The 23,761-nt window shown below is 35.0% G+C and overlaps 1 long non-coding RNA gene across 2 annotated transcripts; it reads right to left on the reverse strand.

The window, feature by feature from the left end:
- Positions 1-5,972: 5,972 nt before the first annotated feature.
- LOC26530084 lies at positions 5,973-7,168 on the reverse strand. Of its 2 annotated transcripts, XR_001450478.3 has the most exons (4): positions 7,140-7,168; positions 6,926-7,084; positions 6,774-6,866; positions 5,973-6,711 (listed from the first exon to the last, which is right to left on the reverse strand). It is a non-coding gene; the product is annotated as an uncharacterized LOC26530084 (long non-coding RNA). The 2 variants fall into 2 exon arrangements; XR_002724463.2 differs by lacking the exon at positions 7,140-7,168 and having other exon boundaries at positions 6,774-6,859; positions 6,926-7,092.
- Between the last annotated feature and the right edge of the window lie 16,593 nt (positions 7,169-23,761).

Below are 23,761 nucleotides of genomic sequence, written 5' to 3' on the forward strand. Positions count from 1 at the left end.
CAACTCAGCCCATGGGCTTAAAATTTCATCCGCACCCGAAAGCTAAAAAAAATTTGGACATTCAGAGGAAACTGTAATTCCACAAACTAGGAGCACAACAGGGATAAATCCAACATGCAAGTTAACATGGACAAGAGGGTATAGCGGATGCACCTGCAATATTAGCAGTGGCCACGATCGCTGGGTAACATGAGTCAGCCAATGCTTATGGTTCTTGGATTTGGCGCTTACATTCACAGTTGCTTGGCGATAAGCATCAATGTGTTTCGCAAGGTGAAAGTCCAAGGATCAACTCTGGAGTGATGCCACTGTTGTGCTCCTAGTTTGTGGAATTACAGTTTCCTCTGAATGTCCAAATTTTTTTTAGCTTTCGGGTGCGGATGAAATTTTAAGCCCATGGGCTGAGTTGGGTTGGATGTAACATTTCGGCCCATGCCCACCTCTAGTACAGATCTACTATGAGAGCGACTACGAAGTTGCTACGAGAGCAACAGAAAAGGAAATGCTCCGTAGCAGTAGCACAAAAATTTATTTTGTTTGCTCCGCTCTCATCTCGCTTTTAATGCTTGTGCTATTGCTACAACTACAAATAGCGTATCGAAAATTTTTTGCTCTTGCTATTGCTCTGTGCTCCGACAATGTATGCTACGGAGCAGAGCAGAAGAGCAATCGTTTCCGTTGTGCTCTCTGCTATGCTACGTAGCCGTTCGAAATCAGAGCAGTAGCGGAGCAAAAAAAAAAACTCCGACGTAGCATAGCATTTTCAATCCTGATTATTACTACTTTGATCCAAAACTATTTAAGTACCCAGGCGGCGGGTAATGCTTCAATTGAGCGAATAATTCTGGCATTAAAACAAGTAGTTTCGATTTTGGAGCGATTCAATCGCAGTTTAAGGCATCTACTTAAATTGGAAATCAATTTTGTATTTGGAGATAATGCCAAAAAGACACCACCCAGTGAATCGACAGTAGTTCTCGTTATAAATCAGCCAGATCTTCCAAAATTTAATAATTTGGAGGTCATAGGATTGCCATCGAAACCTGAAGACTATGATCCTTTGGTACAAATTTCGCCATTGCTTATAGTTTCCATTCAAGAGTTTATTTTATCTCAGATTGGAAATGTTGATATAACAAACAAATTTATTGCAGGAGTTCAAAGTATCATATCAAAGGTCACATATTTGAACCTACTCATTGAGGATTGGATAAAAATTAATATAAGCATCAAAATGAATAGAATTGGTGAACGGAATTACAATACCACAACAGAGTACGTTGTTATCCCCATTGGCGCCAAACCTAACATTGCAGGCAAAGATAAATTTCCATTACTCTTTGCAAATATTCAAGATATAATTACCAAAGTGACAAAGTTAAACGAAATCCTCAAAGGTGTCTTCACAATTAATGTCAATTTTAAATCTATTGAATTCAAACAGCCCAAGGTGACACAAATTATTATTTTTGAATCTGAAAAATCACCAAATGGAGGTACTCAAATCCAGGTTCCTCCAAGACCACCACAACATTTGTCTATAATAATTTTTAGAGTTATAAGACACTATTTACAAATTTCTGGAAGTTTAAAACCAAGACAAGATCCAGTTTTAATCATAAAATAAGTAATTTCAATTATTTCACGATTTAATCAATTACTTAAGAGTTGGTTGAAAATTGATTTACAAATTATCTTCCCTGGACACGGTGGGTCATCATATATATACAAAAACTTTATAGTGTTGCCTAACGAGATCGTATCCTCTGAACCACCCCCTCTAAGTGGTGATTTGCCACAAATACATCCCATTATCAGTTCATTGCTGCTCAAATATCTAATTACACAGAGTCCAAACATTAATTCAATTGAAGTAATTATTAAGCTTATTCAAAATGTTTTATTGAGAGTGGTAGAAATCAACAAATCAGTCGACAATCTATTGAAACTTGATTTAAAATTCCAATTTCCTCAAAAATCTAATCAAAATGACTACACAAAAATAATTATTATTAATCGAGAGCCCGAAACATCACAACAAACCTCTCTTAACCAATTCAATATTCTTCTTTGGATCAATAATTATTTGACATCAATTAATAGGGCTCAGTCGCAGACTTATGTCCAGAATGGAAAAAAGATAGTATTTTTGCCCAAAGGCACATCGCTGGTACTACCATATCTCTATGTAATGTCTGGTTCAAAACAAGTTTATACCCATCTTCCAGCCGAAATTAAAAACTTATATGGCGGTGGTTTCGATTTGTCCAATAAGTTATTCCGAGAACTAACTTCAAAATTGAGAATGGACGTAACAGGAAGAATAAAGGTGAATGTCAACGTGGATATTCAAAAACTATTCACACCTGGAGACCTAGTTTCCGCTCTATTACGTCAAGGAATAAGTATATCGAACGTTGCTAGCAAACCTGGATCAAATTTATTCGGTGTGATAGTATCAAGTCGACCCACACGAGATTGCATGTTCAGGTTAACCATACGGGTATATCTAATCCCAACGATCTATTGAGTCTTTTACCAGCGGGACTTAACCAGAGAAGCATTGAAGATAAGCCAATAAAACTATCGGCACATGATGGTCAACACTTATTAGATAAAATCACCCAGCTAGGTCATCATGTGTTCAAGACATTGGAAAAGGACTCAAATAGAGAGTCTCAACAATTAGCAAAGTCAATTCATGGAGCAATACATTCGAGTCCCCATTGAGTCATCAGCCAAAGCTAATCATCTAACAAAGTGCAATTAAAATATATCCCATCTAAAATTAAATTTATCTAAATGTGCCTTTGGATTGGTTATGTTCCAAAACTTTGTAAAAATAAACAATTGTAATTGGATTTCTTCATATTAACTTTTTTGTGTCTGAACTTTACTTAAGTTAGTTAGTTCTCTTCACTTATCAAAGGATTATCAGTATCTAATCAGATATCAATATGAGATCTTTTTTTAATAACTTAGTAAGTATTGGAAACATTGAACTAAATTTTTGTTCTACAGATCTCTCAGTTATATGCCTATACAATTTTTTGGCGGCAAAAGTAATTTCAGCCCATACCCTCTGAAAAGTAGTTAAACAAGTGTATCTTCCAACCTCTCGTAACTAATTTTCAATCATCAATGCAGTTTTATGACTTTCAAAGTGTTGACTGTGTTGTAAATTGATTTCAAAGCATCTATCAACAAAATAAAGCACTCAATCACATATAATAGAACAATTGGCAAGCTCTCTTTCTTCACAGCGGTCATCATGTTCTGGTTGCAGTACTTAGTTACTTTATGTAAGTCCAATTATTTGATATATTTAATTATGAAATTGAAGGAATTATTTTTGTTTTTCAGTTGTTTTCTTAAGCATTTTTTTCTCGTCTCTCGCCATGGTCTTGCCAACAAAACAAGCCAAGCTTAAGAATTGGTTGTCAGAATCTCAAACTCATCAAAAACCATATAAAATATCTGGAGATATTTAAAATTATTGCATTAAAAATATATTACTAAATTAAAAAGAAATATTATTACTGACATGAGACATGACGGTCTTGCTCATTCTCCGCCTCTCCCTTATCGTCTTTTTCTACAATTGTTGCACAATTTTTTAATTTGTTGCTTTGCGAAAAACTGAAAAATGGTTTAGAGAATTTTAATCTAAAATGGGTGGGTAGAAAACTGTTGAACAATTCACATGAACAAACCATACTAAACCATATTTTTTGGTTCAAATATTGTCAATTTCTTTGGCCAATTAAATTCATATTATACTCAAGCAATTTCCAAAATATTTTCTATTGAAATTTATGCATTCAATTATCCACAAATAAGCACACAATTTTCACATATTTAACTCACAATCAGACAAAACACACAATTCCATTAAAACAAAAGCCACACAAGCAAAATAATCTGGGAAATTTCAAATTGTTCATTGCTGAAAAGCCTCAAGTAAATTGCAATTTATATTTATGCTTTTAGCCCGTTGGGTAAAAATACTTAAATAGTCTAAAGGACTAAATATCCTTAGGCATTGTAATAAGCCTAATCACCAATGCAATTGCCATAAAGACAGTTATATATGAATGGTTAAAAGGGAATGAAGAGATAGAGTTGTGAAATTCTTAAAGTGCCAAATCAAATGCTCTTTGGTAACTTTATTTTATGTATCTATGTTATTTAGTGAACTGATTTTTCCGTCTTAGGATAATTGTATTCAAAAAACTCAATTCTGAAATATTTATATTTTGCATATCTAATTTAAAAGTTTAGATTTTATGAATGTCAAAAAACGAAGTATTATTTGCTCGAATAAGTTTAATGTGTGTCTAATTTTTGGTTGTTGGTCGTGTGTATATATAAATATTTTTAATCTTTTATATAAATTGCTTAAATTAAATGATAATTTTCAAAAAATTGTATTTAAATGTTTCCTAAATTTCATTATAAAATCTTAAATACCAAAAAACCATATGATGTAAGGTAATAACACTTGAATTATGTTTGGATTGATCCTTAAACACAACATTTTTATTTAAGTAAAGTTACTGGAACTAGAGTTTATATTATTTTGTTTATTTTGTATAAAGAACTGCTATAAAGTACAATTACATTGGTAAATATTCTGTTCCTGGTTATGTTATTTTCATTATCTTTAGTAGGGTTAGAAATATTTGGAAAAAGTACAACTAATTAAACAATTAATGAATAAATTTATTTTAATAGATTGGCTTACTTTATAATCCCTACAAAGTCAATTGTTCAGAGGTATTCAATATGTTTAAGGCGATTCAATCCACATCTCAAGCGCCTTTAATATTGTTTTACACCTAGTTAAAACAAAGTTATAAAAGTCGGCGCTTAATTTACTTAATTAGAATAAGTTGGGAAATGCCATCTAAAATATAGTTCTTAGATATTTGGTTCAAATAAATATAAGTAAACTCATGTAAGTTGAAAAAATTGTAAAATTATGGTTAGTTCCTTTGTACATCCTTCATTATTTCATCAGAGAATATGTGACTAATACATCCAATTATCTAAAGTGATTAAATTTTCTAATGAAAGCGTCAAATGTTGTGTTTAGTTGTATCAAATCATAAGCCAAGTAGGGCATCTTTTGTTTCTTTATCCTTTACGTGGATAATGATCTTTTCATTTTACATATTAAATTCTCGAATGTACTAAGCATTAAATTTTCTTAGATGCAGTTGCAATTACATTGTAATTACAGGGCCAGAGACGTTTTCTATGCAGGTCTCAGAACCAGTAAAAAGGATTAAGACAAGCACTTAAGTAGCAGCTTATGACAGATATACAAACATGTGTATGTATATACATACATATGAGTTGTTGGGTTATGTTACGAATTAAATTTTCAGACTTTCAACTTCCCCCTCTTTTGGCTATAAAATATCGCTTAAAATGTGACACATGTCCATGTCTTGTTCATCCTAATTGGCCCCAAGTAATTTGCCTTTGTATAATTTTAATTAGTATTAAGATTTTGGCTTTTTAAGCCATCTCAAAATATATACCTACATTTGTGTATGTGCGTATGTGTAAATAACACACTGCTTCCTTCCACTTATCGTTGAAGTGCATCCTCCAGACATGTGAAGTAATCAAAATGTTAGTGCAAACTCTAAATTAATATCCTGCAGTTTCCCTTGGTCTCAATTATGGGCAAACTTGCTGCATTGCATAAATTTGGCCAGAGCAAATTGTAGCCACAACAACAGCTGACCAAGAGAATCAATGATTAATTTTCTGTGGTAGTTACTCCATTCAGTTCGATGCAAGAGTCTATACATTCGAAAATGTGTGCATAGGGAAATATTTTGATTGCGATGCCCAAGAAAATCTGTCAAAAGCTCTTGCTAATCATTAGCAAACGGATAATACTTGCTCGGTGAACTGATCTGAAGTCATCAGATCTGTATCAAAAGAAAATGCACAATTTATAAAGTTAGTATCAAAATATATTTATTATAGTTTCGTAACAAATGCGCCAATTCGAATCAGAATGATGTATACTTCAAATGTGAAGTATTTAAGTGTTACGCACCAATTTGTATCAGCATGATACATCACACTCGCCTTCTGTGTATTTCCAATGATCATAAGTGTTATGCACCAATTTGCATCACCATGATGAATATATTAAAAGTTTCTTATGTATTTCGGTGTAGAACTTTGAAACCGCCTTCCGTGTACTTCCAACGTGTTTATGTGTTACACGTGTTACATAAGTGTTACTCGCCTTCTGTGTATTTCCAACGTATAATAAGTGTTATGCACCAATTTGTATCAGCATGATGAATACATCAAATGTCTTATGTATTTCGGTTTCCGATTTGTTTTGCACCACTTTGCATCAGTATATTTCATTAGTTTCGGTATAGCATTACACACTTGGCATGTGTATTTTCAACGTGTATAAGTGTTATGCACCAATTTGTATCAGCATGATGAATACATCACACTCGCCTTCTCTGTATTTCCAACGTGTATAAGTGTTATGCACCAATTTGTATTAGCATGATGAATACATCACACTCGCCTTCTGTGTATTTCCAACGTGTATAAGTGTTATGCACCAACTTGTATCAGCATGATGAATACATCAAATGTATCGTATATATTTGTGTATCGAACCTACTACTCGCTTTCTGTGTATCTTTAACGTGTTTGTGGATGAGTCTATTAGGTGAGAAAAAAAATTATAAAATTCATTTATAAAAATTCTAATCTTCGTAGCTTACCCTGTGTAGATTCGTGTTCAGGATGTGATGATCGTCGATGGTTCAGTATTTAGAAATATTATAATCAACGTCCATTATTATTCGTCCTGCAAGCTGCAAGTTGGTAATTATATTCAAATATGTTTAGTTAAAATACAAAAACCTTGACTCACACTGGGTAAGTGTTCACGTGTGTAGGTAAAACAAGAGACAGACAGATCAGTACAGGCGTACCTGGTACAGTGGTCAGTATTAGTGTTTAAAACCGGCTCCTACAATTCGGCTCTATGGTTTTCCAAAATATGCACCCCAAAGCAGATTAAATTAAATACCTGAATACTTTTGTCAGTTTATTAGCAAATATTGATTTTTTAAAAAATTTTTCACCTTTTTTCAGATTTTTTTGAGTTTTTTTTATTTTTTATAAAAGTAAAAAAAAAAAATATATATCTTTACGCTTAAATCTAAGATAAATAAAGTGTTTATTTGCCGAAAAAAAAACTGTGTTGAATTTTGATTTTCGAGCTGTGTGCTCTAGTGAGAACTCAAACTTAACTGACTTTCTCTGGCTTCGTCTCAGGTATATCAACTTTTCGAATGACAGGTGACTAAAACCCGGCTGCTTGGATTTTAAAAATTTACATAGTTTACGTTGACATAAATATAAATGCAGACTTGTTGTTGCCGCCGAAATCCGATAACTGCCCAGCAGACCCGACGCAGCCACCATATCACTCATCCACTTTCATTTTCATACTTATACTTAAGCGCCAGCCTACGTGCTGGGAAATTAACCGTTGCATCTTGCGCTTTAAGCTTACATGTTAGCTTCTATACTTGTTACTAAGCGGCGGACAGAACAGTTTGGTTACAACCGCGAGTAAGGGCGATTAATTTATAGCGGCATAAGAAATACAAGTGGAAGAAATAAATGAAGTATCACGTGAGAAGTGAAGTGTTTTCATGTGGGCCCGCTAAAACATCGAACCTTAGCGCCAAACTCAACAATTCTATGAATTATGCCAGGAATTAATTCTATAAATTAATTCTATAAATTACGCCATAAAGGGCATGAATTAATTCTATAAATTAATTCTACAGATTAATTCTACATTAATCTAACAGTGGTAAACCACTAAAGGAACCGTAAAAGTTAATTAATTAACTCAACTCGACGGTTACCCTCGATGATTGCATAACCAATCACTAAATTGTGATACATAACCTCAACGGTCAACCGTTTACGACCTACATATGTAGGTCACGTAACTAATCAACATCGCTTAAAAGTATAAACACATTGGTAGACCATGGCAACAAAAGAATTATCAAGTGGAATATATCTTTGCAAGAAATGCATGCAGGAAGACAATGACCGGCTACTTCGTTACCAGCAAAACCAACGGGCCGCTACCAGAACCGGATCAAAAACAAAAAGCGATGGTCACACACAGCTGTACGTGACACGTGTCATTACGATCACGAGGCACCGCAGCTGCCGTTCCTAACCTCAAAGAACACGCGTGCTACGACACGCGAACAACCGCACCTAAGTGCTACGCCGAGGGCGCCCTGGAATTTTACGGATAATCCAAATAGGGCATCGTACTATCTAGAGAGTAAAGTGCGAATGGACGTAGACCTAAACACAGCAATACCAAGCGCGGCACAACTTGCAGCCCGTCAAGCGATACCGAAAGAGCTTCCAACATTTGATGGCAATCCTCAGAACTGGCCTCTATTCTACAGTAGTTTCCAGACAAGTTCGGAAATCGCCGGGTATTTTAGATAAAAGACAAGTACCCTACGCCAATAATAAACGATGTCTTGGATGGAATTGGGAAATCGAAATATTTTTCAATACTGGATTTAGCCAGTGGTTACCACCGATAGAGATGCACAAGGACGACATCCAGAAAACAGCATTTTCGGCGGAGGAGGACATTTCGAGTTTATTAGAATGTTTCAGTTAGAAATATTTGGAAAAAGTACAACTAATTAAACAATTAATGAATAAATTTATTTTAAAGATTAGCTTACTTTATAATCCCTACAAAGTCAATTGTTCAGAGGTATTCAATATGTTTAAGGCGATTCAATCCACATCTCACGCGCCTTTAATATTGTTTTACACCTAGTTAAAACAAAGTTATAAAAGTCGGCGCTTAATTTACTTAATTAGAATAAGTTGGGAAATGCCATCTAAAATATAGTTCTTAGATATTTAGTTCAAATAAATATAAGTAAACTCATGTAAGTTGAAAAAATGTAAAATAATGGTTAGTTCTTTATACATCCTTCATTATTTCCTTAAAGAATATGTGAATAATACATACAATCATCTAAAATATTTAAATTTTCTAATGAAAGCGTCAAATGTTGTGTTTAGTTGTATCAAATCATAAGCCAAGTTAGGCATCTTTTGTTTCTTTATCCTTTACTTGGATAATGATCTTTTCATTTCTCTTCTTTCTCTTTCTCTTCTTTTTGGCTATAAAATATCGCTTAAAATGTGACACATGTCCATGTCCTGTTCATCCTAATTGGCCCCAAGTAATTTGCCTTTGTATAATTTTAATTAGTATTAAGATTTTGGCTTTTTAAGCCATCTCAAAATATATACCTACATTTGTGTATGTGTCAATATATACAATATTTCTATGGCTATGCGTATGTGCGTATGTGTTAATAACACACTGCTTTCTGCCACTTATCGTTGAAGTGCATCCTCCAGACATGTGAAGTAATCAAAATGTTAGTGCAAACTCTAAATTAATATCCTGCAGTTTCCCTTGGTCTCAATTATGGGCAAACTTGCTGCATTGCATAAATTTGGCCAGAGCAAATTGTAGCCACAACAACAGCTGACCAAGAGAATCAATGATTAATTTTCTGTGGTAGTTACTCCATTCAGTTCGATGCAAGAGTCTATACATTCGAAAATGTGTGCATTGGGAAATATTTTATTGATTGCGATGCCCAAGAAAATCTGTCAAAGGCTCTTGCTAATCATTAGCAAACGGATAATACTTGCTCGGTGAACTGATCTGAAGGCTTCAGATCTGTATCAAAAGAAAATGCACAATTTATAAAGTTAGTATCAAAATATATTTATTATAGTTTCGTAACAAATGCGCCAATTCGAATCAGAATGATGTATACTTCAAATGTGAAGTATTTAAGTGTTACGCACCAATTTGTATCAGCATGATGAATACATCACACTCGCCTTCTGTGTATTTCCAATGATCATAAGTGTTATGCACCAATTTGCATCACCATGATGAATATATTAAAAGTTTCTTATGTATTTCGGTGTAGAACTTTGAAACCGCCTTCTGTGTACTTCCAACGTATAATAAGTGTTATGCACCAATTTGTATCAGCATGATGAATACATCAACACTTACGGTTGCCAATCCACAGAATGGCAATCAATTCTACTTGGAAGAGGTTCACAGTGTAGATACCCTGGATGTACCTGTACAGTCTATCGACATAAAGAATTCTCTCGCCAAAGAATTCCCCCACCTAGCGGGACTATAGCATCATACACCAACGCACGAGTTAACATCTTGGCCAAGTCGTGTTCGAGGAAAAGAGTAACTTTTCCCTGTGTTTATTTACTTTTTAGTATTTTTATTATAAAATTAAAACCTCCGCCTTGTTTGACGTTCAACACACAATTATCATTTTTAATCGGCGACAATGCCGTTCTCTCCTTCAGTTAATTATGTATATATGTATGTATGTATATATGTATGTATGTATATATGTAAGTGTCTATATATGTATGTATGGATATATGTATGTGTGTAAATATGTACGTACGTATATATGTACATATGTGTTATTTGTTGCCCTTTTTGATGTGTTCCATGGTTTGTGTAGTTGAAGGTGAATTCGTTGGTGTGGTGACCGTGTAGGTAACTCCTCCCCCACTGGATTGAAGTGAGGGCCATAGCGGTGGTCTAAACGAAATTAGTAGCGACTGGTGGTGGTTTGAGAACAATTGATCCTCTTCAAAGGATGAAAATATAGTTGCGCTTTGATTGCTTCCAGGTGAGGTTGTCTATGCTAGGTTTTAAGTCTATTTAACACCAACAAAACGAACTCCCTTTCTGGTTCCAGAACTTCCGGTTGTTCTGTCCATTGATGATTCCTTGTAGATAATTTGTATCCCACGTTGGGGCAAAAAAATAATTTTCTCTTTAAGAGGCTTAATACTATATCTTTTATAAATAACATGTTTAGGTATTTTCAGATATATAGTCTTGTCATTGGCAATGGTATAATGAATGAATTTATAGTCTTTAATTCTGAACATTGGAATTTTTAGGTAAAATATTACATTAGTTTTGTTTACAAATGTATCTATTTCAAGTAATCTATATAAATGTTCTTGCGATGAAATTGTGACATTTCGTTTTGCTAAAATTTCTGTGATTTTGTCTTCTTTAGTTGAAAAAATTTTGGGATAATTTTAAGCAAAAAAAAAAAAAAGTATTATTTAAATGGTTATACATAACATCAATGCTAAGGCCAATTCTATTTAAATATTGAAGAACATGGTTTTCGTTGTGTTCAGTGCTTAATTCCTTATAGATCTTATTATTATAGTTTTTTTTTTTTTTTTTTTTTTAAATTACCTTTAATATTATGTTTGTTATTAGTATGATCGGTAATGTTTGAAAATCTTATAATTATTTTATTATTAACGTTTCATTGATGATTGACATTGTTTATTCATTTGTTCATGCTCCTTGAATTTCCCTAAATTCCTTTCTTTTTTTTTATTCTTTTGTGTAATAAGTATGTTGTGGTTTACAATAATTAGGTATGTATGTATGAAAAATCGTATTTAATCATTTTTTGTTTGCTTGTGTTTTTGTATTTTATATTATACTAGCAAACCCGGCGAACTTCGTAACGCCTAACAGTCAAAGAATTTCGTGTTACCTTTTAGCTGAACTAATTTATGCTTTGATGAACATAATATAATAATACAAAACAATAATAATATAGATAGAAATATAAAAGTATTTTATTATAATGATCATAAAAACATACAGAGAGTAAAAATTTAAAAAACAGAAATAATTAAGTTTTCCAAACACATGTCAAAAAAATCATTGAAAACTATGCTGTTCAGGTTGGGATACACGTCATAAAATCTCAATTTAGCCAGGGCAGCAACCATTCACCTGGATAAAAAACTCCAGCGTAATATTCAACATCAGGCTCATACTGAAATGCTAGTCGAAGAAATGAGAAATGTATTTTGCTCATAACATGAGAACACTGAAAGCTGAGTGAAAAATTGTGAGAGGACAACGCATGCGACAGAAGCCGATTTTTGCATTCTTCTTTCTGTCGCATCCGCAAACGTTTCTTGCTTGTATGCAAGTATTAGTGTGTTAAACAAATAAACAGAAAAGGAAATGCTCCGTAGCAGTAGCACAAAAATTTATTTTGCTTGCTCCGCTCTCATCTCGCTTTTAATGCTTGTGCTATTGCTACAACTACAAATAGCGTATCGAAAATTTTTTGCTCTTGCTATTGCTCTGTGCTCCGACGATGTATGCTACGGAGCAGAGCAGAAGAGCAATCGTTTTCCGTTTGTGCTCTCTGCTATGCAACGTAGCCCTTCGAAATCAGAGCAGTAGCAGGAGCAGAGCAATATTTTTATTGAAATTGCTGCTATGTAGCAGCAAATGCAAACACTGGTTTATATGCTACATAATATAGTTATACGATTTTGAACAATATTGCCAATGCTGGTAATTTATGTAGGCACTGCTATTTCAGTAAGTACTAAATTCAAACGATCTTCCTAACTTTAAATTTTCGACTGCTTTCTATTATTTAATTATTTATTATTTGGGTATAAAAAATAGATGTTGGCCGATTCTCAGTCCTACACGATCTGCATAAAAAATTTCGTGAGAATCGGTCGAGCCGTTTCGGAGTAGTTTGGTAACAAACACCACACACTCGAGAATTTTATATATATAGATATATGTATACCTGGTTTTTTGCTAAGGCTTTCTTGTCAATCTTTTTATTTTTGACTTGCGAATTTTTTGCTTTTTCTTTGTAATAAATGTGACCCCCTTATCTTTAGTGACAATATGTTTTGAAAAGCGAGGAGTCAATTTATTTCTTCTATTTTCTTTTCTGAATACTGTCTCGTCAGTTTCCACTTCTGGTGGATCCTTCCTTTCTTCGTTTAGTTTTAAAGTTCGTTTTTTATTTTGATCAGATATGACTGACTGATATGATTGAAGACTGTTGAAAAGATGTGAGATGGTGATATTGTATTGAGTGCAAAAATCAATGAAAAGATTTCCTGCGAACTCTGCACCCTGGTCACAAACAATCTTTTTAGGTATGCCATGAGTGCACATAAAATGTTTGATTGATTTTACTATATTTAGGCTATGGTATATGGTATGGTATAGTGTACCCAGCAGCAAATTTTGAAAACTTGTCTATTATTGTTAAAACATTTTGATGGTTAATGGTGTACAAATCGATAGTAATTTTTTGCTTCATATGTGGAAAATATATTGTTCTTTTTAAATGGGCTAGAGTTTCATCAATTCCCCTGTGATTATTATAATAGTGATAGTCTCTAATTTCTTTTTCTTGTTCATCCTGTGTGGTACGTTTTTCCAAAAACTCTGTGCATCTAAGAAGTTTATAGAGTGTACTGTTTGAAAAAACTGTGAAAAAACCTCTTGTACTATTTTAAATATTGTGTCAGTGGTAAAAATTGCACAAGTTTTATTGGGTTTTAAAATAGTTTTCAAAATTCTATTCACGACTTTTTTATTAAAAATGGGTTCTGATATAATGCGGCGAAGTTTGTTTTTAAACGGGCTTTCGATTTTGATGTTAGAAACTGGATCTTTGTTAAGGATAATTTGGATATTAAAATCGTTTAAACATTTGTCCGAAATTGCTCTATGTGAAATGTTCTCTAGGCCTGAATGTACGGTTTCCTCACATGTCGCCTCGACTGATTCTTGGTCATTTAAGTTGATATCAAATGTTGTTCTGCTCAAGGCGTCAGCAATCACGTTTTGAGACCCCTTTTTGTATATAACTTCGTAATCGTACTCTAACAGTCTGAGCTTCCATCTCACCAATTTGGAATTTGGTTCCTTGAAACTCATAAGCCATGTCAGGGGCTTATGGTCAGTGACAATTTTAAATTTTTGACCAAAAAGATACCGTCTAAAATACTTAATTGCCCAAATTATGGCAAGCATCTCTTTTTCGAGGGTAGAGTAGTTCGCCGCCTTGTCCGATCCCAAGTTTCCTTGAGATAAAACAGCCCTAAAGCGACATTACTTGCATCTGTAGTAAGTATGAACGGTTTATCGAATTCAGGGTATATTAGGATCGGGTCATTACATAACAAGGTTTTACAATATTCGAAAGTTTTTATAAAGTCCTCGTCAACAGTAACCTTAGATTTTCCCTTCAGTTGTTTAGTTAGTGGTTTTGTTATTTTAGCAAAATCTTTAATAAACTTTCTATAATAACCCATGACACCTAAGAATGATTTAATTTGTTTCTGTGTAGTAGGCAAAGGGAATTTCTTTATTGTCTCAATCTTTGTCGGGTTTGGCTTTACCCCTTCGGGGTAACAATGTGACCCAGATATTCGATTTCCTTTTTCAGGAATTCAGACTTATCCGGTTGTAATTTTAAATTTGCATTTCTAATTTTCTTGAAGACTTTTTTTAAATGTTGGATATGTTCCTGTAAGGATGGCGAGAAAACAATGATGTCATCCATATATGCAAGGCAACAGGGTCCAAATAAGTCACCAAATAAGGAATCTATTACCCTTTGAAAAGTTGCAGGTGCATTAGTCAGGCCAAAGGGCATTCTGATAAACTCGAAATGTCCTCCCTCCGCCGAAAATGCTGTTTTCTGTATGTCGTCCTTGTGCATCTCTATCTGGTGGTAACCACTGGCTTAATCCAGTATTGAAAAATATTTAGATTTCCCAATTCTATCCAAGACATCGTTTATTATTGGCATAGGGTACTTGTCTTTTATCTAAAATCTACAACTAGACGCCACTTTCTTTTTTCTGAGGCATCGGCTTTTTTTGGCACAAGCCAAACTGGTGCACTCCAAGGAGAGTGACTATGTCTTATTATTTTATTATCGAGTAATTTTTTTAATTGTTCCTTTACCTCAATTCTTTCATGGAACCTATTCCTATGGGGTCTTGTATAAATAGGGATATCATCTTTCGTCAAAATCTTATGTTTGACTTCGTTTGTAAATGATAGTTGCTTACTGTCATCATAAAAGATGTCAGAAAATTCAACACAAATGTCTTTTAATAATTGGATTTCTTCTGAGTTGATATGTGCAGTTCTAATTATTTTGTTAAAATCAAATGAGCTTAAATCTGTTTTATTATCATTTTGGAAAGCGATGTTTACTTCTATACGCTGACCTTTGGAATATGAATTTACTTGAAGTGGTTGGTCAAAACATATACTTTTATGTGAGTCGAAGTAATTTGTTATTTCGACCCAACTGAAGTTTTTTTCTGCTGAATATAATCCGTTTGAAATAAAAAGGTCATTATCTAGTTGTATTTCCTGACAAAGAAAAGTGCCTTCTTTAAGGTTAACAGGGATCTTGATTAGTTTTCTGGTTGAATGCTCAACCTCTAGCTTTTCTCCTGCTAAATTTTTTTTTGTGAGTATTGGGAGTTTAGCATTTTGTGTGATCAACACGAAATTTTCTAAGTCTACTTTTGATTTCAATGTTTTTAGTAAATCGACTCCTATAAGGCCATCGAAAAATGAATGGAATTTAAATAATAAAAATTTTAGTGTACCATTTTGGTTAAATTCATTAAACATGTCTAGTAAACATGCTGAATATAGTGCATGTGTATTTATAATTGTTTTTATAATTCTTGGCTAGGTTAGTTTAATATGTTGTTCACTTGGAACAAATTGAGGGTCAATAAAAGAAGTAGTAGACCCTGTGTCGATCAAAAGGTTTAATTTTTTACCAAATGGGAATTGAAGTTGAACATATGGTAAAATCGAGCCATGTGTGTGCTTGGTTATGTAGCCTGCTTGGATGTTGAGGCTACATACTGAAAATTTTGGTCATCATTAATGTTGTGCAACTCATCTCTTTTTTTATTTGATTACTGTTGTTTGTGTTGGATTTTGCAGACTGGTTAGAGAAGTTGGAATTTCTAGTTTGGGTACTATAGTTTCCCCAATTTTTCTGTCTCTGTCGGTCACTTTGTTGCTCATTGTCGTACTTTTTTGTTTAAATGGTCTTTGATTGTTGTTACTGTAATTATTTGTTTTTCCCTCTTGAGATCAATTTCTCTCCCTTTTTTGTTGGTTTCGGAGCCCAAACGATTCCGAATTTCGACCATTATACGTTGTTCTTTCAAAGCTCTGATTTATTCGCCTAGCTTCTCTTTGACTAGTATAAAATTTCTTTTCCGCAATTGCTATTTCATATGCTGTAACGATATCCGTGGGGTCTCTGCCTCGAACTATTGAACCTAAAGGTCCACGAAGTCCCTTCAGGAAAGTGGTTAGACATTGGTTAAGAAACAGCTCGTTGCAGTAGTCCCAACTAAGGGCGGACAGTCATCAGCCGTGAATTTCACCAGATTAAGCTATGACACACCTTTTATGTGTATTCAACATCTTTATTGTTGTTTCAAAATTGATATATAGTTTTTTACTTTATTTTTTTTTTTTTTGTGTTTTGTGTATTTTTTTTTTTTTTTTTTTTTAGTTTTGTCCAATACAGCAGGTTTCGGTTACACATACACACAAACTTGTGGGCACATATAACCGTCTAGCGCAATAAGAACACGAAAAAAATTTGTACAACAACTTATGTGTTGGTTTAAACTTATGTTGTTTCTTTTTTCTTTTTTTTTTTTTTGAGTATGAAAACCAGAGGCTGGTTTGCACCCTTTGACTTGGGAGGGTTCCTTGGGAATCACAAAGTTGGGGAAAGTTATACTATTTTTATAGTAGTGTTTTTGTTTATAGTTTTACATATTTTATTTGAATCAATTTTGTTGTTGTGTTTTTTTTTTTTTTTTTTTTTATATCTATGTGGGAAATGGCATTGAGAGAAAGCAATCCAAAGTGATAGAAGAGAAGAGACAAACGCGTAGTGGCCGAACATTCTAGTAGTAGTAGAGAGAGCAGGGCATAGGATCATTATATAAGTTGAGAGAGAGCTTGTTAAAGAGGCCGTGGATTATTCGCAAAGAGACTGTCAACTGAGTCGCACGTCAAGGTCCATAACTAGTCCAGTGTTATTTCTATAAGTATGTTTAAATTCTAACAATATATTGAACTCGATTGTCATCAAACAATTCAAATATTAATAAATAAATAAATATAGTAACGATCGCTAAATCAACGCTACATTTTTGGGGGCTCGACCGAAATATTGTTTAAAGAAATTAACATACATACATATAACACTGCGTGAGTGAAAGAGACAACAAATAAAGTTTTTCGAAGTGACAAAGCAAAAACTTTTTGTGTCGGCATCATTGTGTAAGAGCAAGCGAGATAGGCTGTGCTAAATTTGTTGCATAAAATCGTTGGTGCCCAAATACGTTATGACGCAGACACTACACGCACGAGCATGTTTAGTAACGGACGGCGATCAGTGAATATTTCTAGAACAGTCTAGAAATATTTGGACAGAGCGAATCAAGAAACGTCAGCAGAGGCAGAGGCAACCCGTTGGCAGAGGCATAGCTGGACGTAGCTTGAGGCAAAACGTCAGCAGAGGCAGAGGCAACCCGTTGGCAGAGGCGAACCGTTGGCAGAGGCAATCCGTTGGCAGAGGCAAAGCTGAGCGTAGTGTGTGATAAAACGTCAGCAGAGGCAGAGGCAACCCGTTAGCAAAGGCAGAAGCTGGACGCGGCAAGAGACAAAACGTTAGAAGAGGACAGACAACCTGCTGGCAGAAATTAAACGAAGACTTTACTTGGGTAAATTTTTTGGGGACTATATGTAGATGGTTCTAACCTTAATTAAATTTACTAAAACTAACCTTAGCATTAATTATTGGTATTGAACAAAGAAAATATTGTAATATGGAGCTTGACGAGGTTATGGCATTGCGAGTCGCAGATTTGCGAAATAAGTTGGCCGAATTGAACCTAAGCACAGTGGGAAGAAAACGTGATCTACAGAATAGACTTCTTACTCATTACGATATTCAAGACCAAGATAGCGAGGATGAAGAAGTAGAATCAGTAGTTACAGCTGGAGGCGAATTGCCCATAAACAATTGTAGTCGATCTTGGTACACCTTAAAAGATGTTGAGGGCAGTGTATCCTATTTTTCCGGCTCAGGTAGTCCCGACATTGATTCGTGGGTACAAGAGATAGAAGAGTGTGCTATTACAGTACAATGGGACAAGTTACAGACCTTTATATACGCCAAACAGTTGTTAGCTGCGGCAGCTAAATCATTTATTCGGAGTCAACATGGTATAAGCACTAACCATAGAACACATAAATGGGACAAACTCATGATTTTTTGATTGCAAACGCTAGCCTAGTCATGGAACCCCAGAGAACTTCGGGAAAACCCGAACGCTCGTACTCTCAATGAGAGCGTAAAGTGGGGAGAGGGCCAAGCAGCTACGAAAAATTTCAGTCTAGCACAGACTACAGAACGACGAAGGCAGGCCTATGTCGCTTGTGATTTCGTTCTGTCTATGTATGTGTACACTCGTCTGTACATGCTCAGGCTTCGTAGTGTGTGTGTGACGTGAAGTTGTACAACATCGCATTTCAACAGCTCGCTCGACCAAAATTTTTAAATTTCCACAAAACAGCGACAATGCGAATAGGATATGCCCCTGTGGAAAGAATATTAGGAAATAGTGGCATCTTCTACGTATGTATCCCGGTGGCTGTACCGATAGAGTGCTCGCTTGGCAATAGGAATGTCCCTGGTTCGATTCCCAACTCGAAATCGTCGGCTTAAATAAGTTTTTTTTCTATTTTATAATTTTGTTTTTTTTTCTGGGTTTTTTGTTTCTTTATTTTTTGTTTATTTTTCTTTTTTATTCATTTATTATCTATTTATTTTTATTTATTTATTTATTAAAAAATAGAAAAAAAACCATATTGGTCGGTCCTGAAATGGGAATCGAACCAGAGACATTCCGATCGACAAGCGAACACTCTATCGGCACAGCCACCGAGATACATACGTAGAAGATGCCACTATTTCCTAATATTCTTTCCACAGGGTCATATCCTATTCGCATTGTCGCTGTTTTGTGGAAATTTAAAAATTTTGGTCGAGCGAGCTGTTGAAATGCGATGTTGTACAACTTCACGTCACACACACACTACGAAGCCTGAGCATGTACAGACGAGTGTACACATAAATAGACAGAACGAAATCACAAGCGACATAGGCCTGCCTTCGTCGTTCTGTAGTCTGTGCTAGACTGAAATTTTTTCGTAGCTGCTTCCCCTCTCCCCACTTTACGCTCTCATTGAGAGTACGAGCGTTCGGGTTTTCCCGAAGTTCTCTGGGGTTCCATGACTAGGCTAGCGTTTGCAATCAAAAAATCATGAGTTTGTCCCATCTATGTGTTCTATGGTTAGTGGTATAAGCTATTGGGAGATATTAAAAGCAGCACTGCGCAAAGAATTTGGTTCGAAACGATCATCAGCTGAGATTCATAGAATATTATCGCAACGTTCCCAGAAGAGAGAGGAGACTTTACATGAATATTTGTATGCTTTAATGGAAATTGCCAAACCAGTGAATTTGGACGATGAGAGCTTGATAGAATACTTTGTAAAGGGCATTCCTCACTACTACAAGTAAATACTCACAGTAAATAAAGCTAGAAGAACTGAAGTTTCAAATAGAAACGTATCAGAAAGTTCGTGCTTCACACAAGTCGTTAAACAAGTTTGAGGCTCAGTCAGGAGGAAAGATTAATCAGGGTAAAATAATTGATACATCTAAGAATCGGAAATGCTATGGTTGCGGTGATACATCACATATCAGACGAGACTGTCCGAAGAACGACCAAAAGTGTTTCAAATGTGGTAAAGTAGGACATCGAATGGTACAGTGCAAACTAGAAAATCCAATTAAAAACGAGAGAAATACAAACGTGGTAGAAAATGAATATGTAGTAATACAGCCGTCAAGCGAATTTACTCCGTCAGGGTTAGAACTTAAAGACATCGTATATTCTAACGTATATTTAAAGGACTCGTAGATACTGGCGCTGGTTTATGTCTTATGCGAAGAAATATTTATTTCATGATTGGTCGAAACCGTTATTAGGCGGAGCTAGACACTTAACAGGAATTGGCGACAGTAAAGTGTTGCCTTTCGGTAGTTTTATAATACCAGTGAAAGTGGATGGTTTAGTTATGAACATAGAATTCCATGTAGTGCCAGATCAGGACATAAGTTATACTGGGTCGAACGATATTGCACACTGTCAATATAAATGTAACAGCAAATGGATCTAAGTTTGCTATGCGCAACGATATAGAAGTTTGTCGCACCCATAGTATGCCAAAGAGAGAACAAAATGAGTCAGATATTCAGTGGGCAGGAGAGATGGAAATATCTTCATCACAAATATTGAAGACAGGGATAAGAGTCTAGACATAAATCTTTCGCATTTGAACCATTTGATAAAAGGGGAAGTAGAGAAATTAATTCGAAACTACCAGCCAATAAGAAATGCAAACGCACCAGTAAGCATGAAAATTATATTGAGCGACGAAATACCTGTGTATCAGCACTCGAGACGTTTAGCCCTTTGTGATCAGGAAATTGTTGAAAAACAAATTCAGGAATGGCCGTTGTGTGGAGTGTATTGTTATTAACGCAAAGGCTGGCAAAAGAGAGGGATATCTAATTTCGATAGAAAAGGGTGACAAACCAGTTTGTTCTTACCATATTGATCACGTCGGACCAATGGAACTTACAAATAAACGGTATAATTACTTGTTGGTTATTATAGATGGTTTTTCTAAGTACGTTTGGTTGTATCCCACTAGGAGCACAGGCGTAGATGAAGTGATACGGTGTTTAGAAGTTCAAGCCACAAATTTTGGGAACCCAGTACGATTGATACGGCACCTAGAAGTACTAAGTTAGCTCCTTTTAAGATCCTTACCGGTATTGACATGCGTAGATCAGAGGATATAATCCTTAAAGAACTTATCGATGATCTTCTAATCGAAGAGCTAGCAGAACACAGAAAGAAAATACGAATGGAGGGAGTTGAAAATATAAACCAAATTCAGGAGGAGAACAAGAAGTCAGCTAATCTAAAGAGAAAAGAGGGAAAACGATTCAAAATAAATGATTTGGTTGCTATTAAGCGTACCCAATATGGCGTTGGTCTGAAACTTAAAGGAAAGTATTTAGGACCCTATAAAGTAACGGCAATTAAAAATCATGGAAGATATGAAGTAGAGAAAGTTGGACAGGTGGAAGGGCCTAAAAGGACATCAACTGTATCGAAGAGTCGCACGTCAAGGTTCATAACTAGTCCAGTGTTATATCTATAAGTATGTTTAAATTCTAACAATATATTGAACTCGATTGTCATCAAACAATTCAAATATTAATAAATAAATAAATATGGTAACGATCGCTAAATCAACGCTACATCTATATATATATGTACCTTACCCCTTTCACTTTCGGCTAATATTGTTGGGCCCTTGATCGCTCCAGTTGACAAACTTGAAGCATTCGAATTTCACAGCTTGTTGTTTAATTTCCACATACTTTGACTTCTGTCAACTTTTCTTTTATATTTTTTTTTTTTGAAGATCGATGTTGCTTCCAAGGGGTTGAAAATTAAATGACTCGCTGACCAAAAGGTTAGGAAACTACAAAACGCACTCCAAAATTTGCGACGCAACTCGTCAAACAATTCTGACTGTCGCGACATCGCTGTCGTTCTGTTCTAACGGAACACGTAAAGCCACCAAAATGTGCGACTCGCGACGCGGTCAGACGAAAAAAGATGATGAAATAGAGACGCTTGTCGCGAAGCAACTTCGTACCGTTGCGGCATCTCCGTCACTCTGACGAGACATGCAAGTCTGCAAAATGTAGCAAACGACAATGTCGCCTGTTACGCAGCTTGTACCGCGACGCGGTCAGACCAAAAAGATGATAAAGTAGAGACGCTTGTCGCGAAGCAACTTTGTACCGTTGCGGCATCTCCGCAACACTCTGACGAGACATGCAAGTCTGCAAAATGTAGCAAACGACAATGTCGCCTGTTACGCAGCTTGTACCCATATACATGTGTGTATGTGCTTAACGGGAATTGCTGAATTCGGGGAACAAATACACCCGAAGCAAAAATTTGAAAAAGATGTTGAAATATTTTAAATTCGAGTGAAACTCAAAGGCAACACCAACATCAATATCATGGAGTGCATAGTACACATTGACGATTTATGCATATGTATGTATATGTACATATGTACATGTTTTGTTGTCTTTATCGCTCTGTCCGATACAGTTGGTTCAATCGCTAAATGCACTGGTTTAGCGCACTTAACAATCTCTAGCACCATTAAGCAACAATTTATGCATTACTATAAATTTTTAATTTTTTTTTTTTTTACCAATGCAATATTTGTGCATCATTATTTAAATACTTTTCTTTTTTTTTTTTTACAATTAAATATTCGTGAATCATTATTTAAACACTTTCTTTTTTTTTTTTCTTTTTCTTTTTTTTTTTTTTTTGATACTTAGATACTTATGCATGAACTTAGGTTCCTTCGGGGCACTTTTTCCCGTCCTGAAGTCGTTAAGCTGTGCAGTTAACATCTTGGCCAAGTCGTGTTCGAGGAAAGAGTAACTTTTCCCTGTGTTTATTTATTTTTAGTATTATACCCTTGCAGAGGGTATTATAAATTGGTCAGATGTTTGTAACGCACAGAAGGAGACGTTTCCGACCCTAAGTATATATATTCTTGATCAGCATGAGAAGCTGAGTCGATATAGCCATGACCGTCTGTCCGTCCGTCTGTCCGTCTGTGCGTATGCGTTTTACTCAGCCGTCTTAAGAGCTATCGGTCTGAAATTTTGTTTCGATGTTTTTTATTACCCGGGAAAAATAAAGTATGAAATTCATAAGGATCGGACCACTATATCATATAGCTCTAGAAGAACTAGAAGAAACATTTTCATAAAAATCGGAGTATGCTATAAAATTAAATAATATTGGATATAAACCCCAGATCCCAAAATATGAATGTGATCGGATAAATATAACACACACAGACGCAACGCTACATGAACTGTAGTGTATGCGTGCGTTGCTTTGCTTTGGGAATAAGGGAAGAAGAAGAACAATTGTAAAATAGAGAGTAAAATTGTTTTGTTTGTATATTGATGAATGAGTTGCAGAAAACAAATTTTGAACATGTAAATTATTATTACCAAGGACTGCAAGGGTATATAAACTTCGGCATAGCCGATGTTAGCTTCTTTGATATTTTTTTTATAAAATTAAAACCTCCGTCTTGTTTGATGGTCAAGACACAATTATCATTTTTATTCGGCGACAATGCCGTTCTCTCCTTCAGTTAATTATGTATATATGTATGTATGTATATATGTAGCGTTGAATTTAGCGGATCGTTACTATATTTATTTATTTATTGAGATTTGAATTGTTTGATGACAATCGAGTTCAATATATTGTTAGAATTTAAACATACTTATAGAAATAACACTGGACTAATTATGGACCTTGACGTGCGACTCAGTTGACAGTCTCTTTGCGAATAATCTACGGCCTCTTTAACAAGCTCTCTATCAACTTATATAATGATCCTATGCCCTGCTCTCTCTACTACTACTAGAATGTTCGGCCACTACGCGTTTGTCTCTTCTTTTCTGTCACTTTGGATGCTCTCTCTCAATGCATTTCCCACATT

This window comes from Drosophila willistoni, unplaced genomic scaffold, assembly GCF_018902025.1.
Source record: "Drosophila willistoni isolate 14030-0811.24 unplaced genomic scaffold, UCI_dwil_1.1 Seg693, whole genome shotgun sequence".
Taxonomy (NCBI): domain Eukaryota; kingdom Metazoa; phylum Arthropoda; class Insecta; order Diptera; family Drosophilidae; genus Drosophila; species Drosophila willistoni.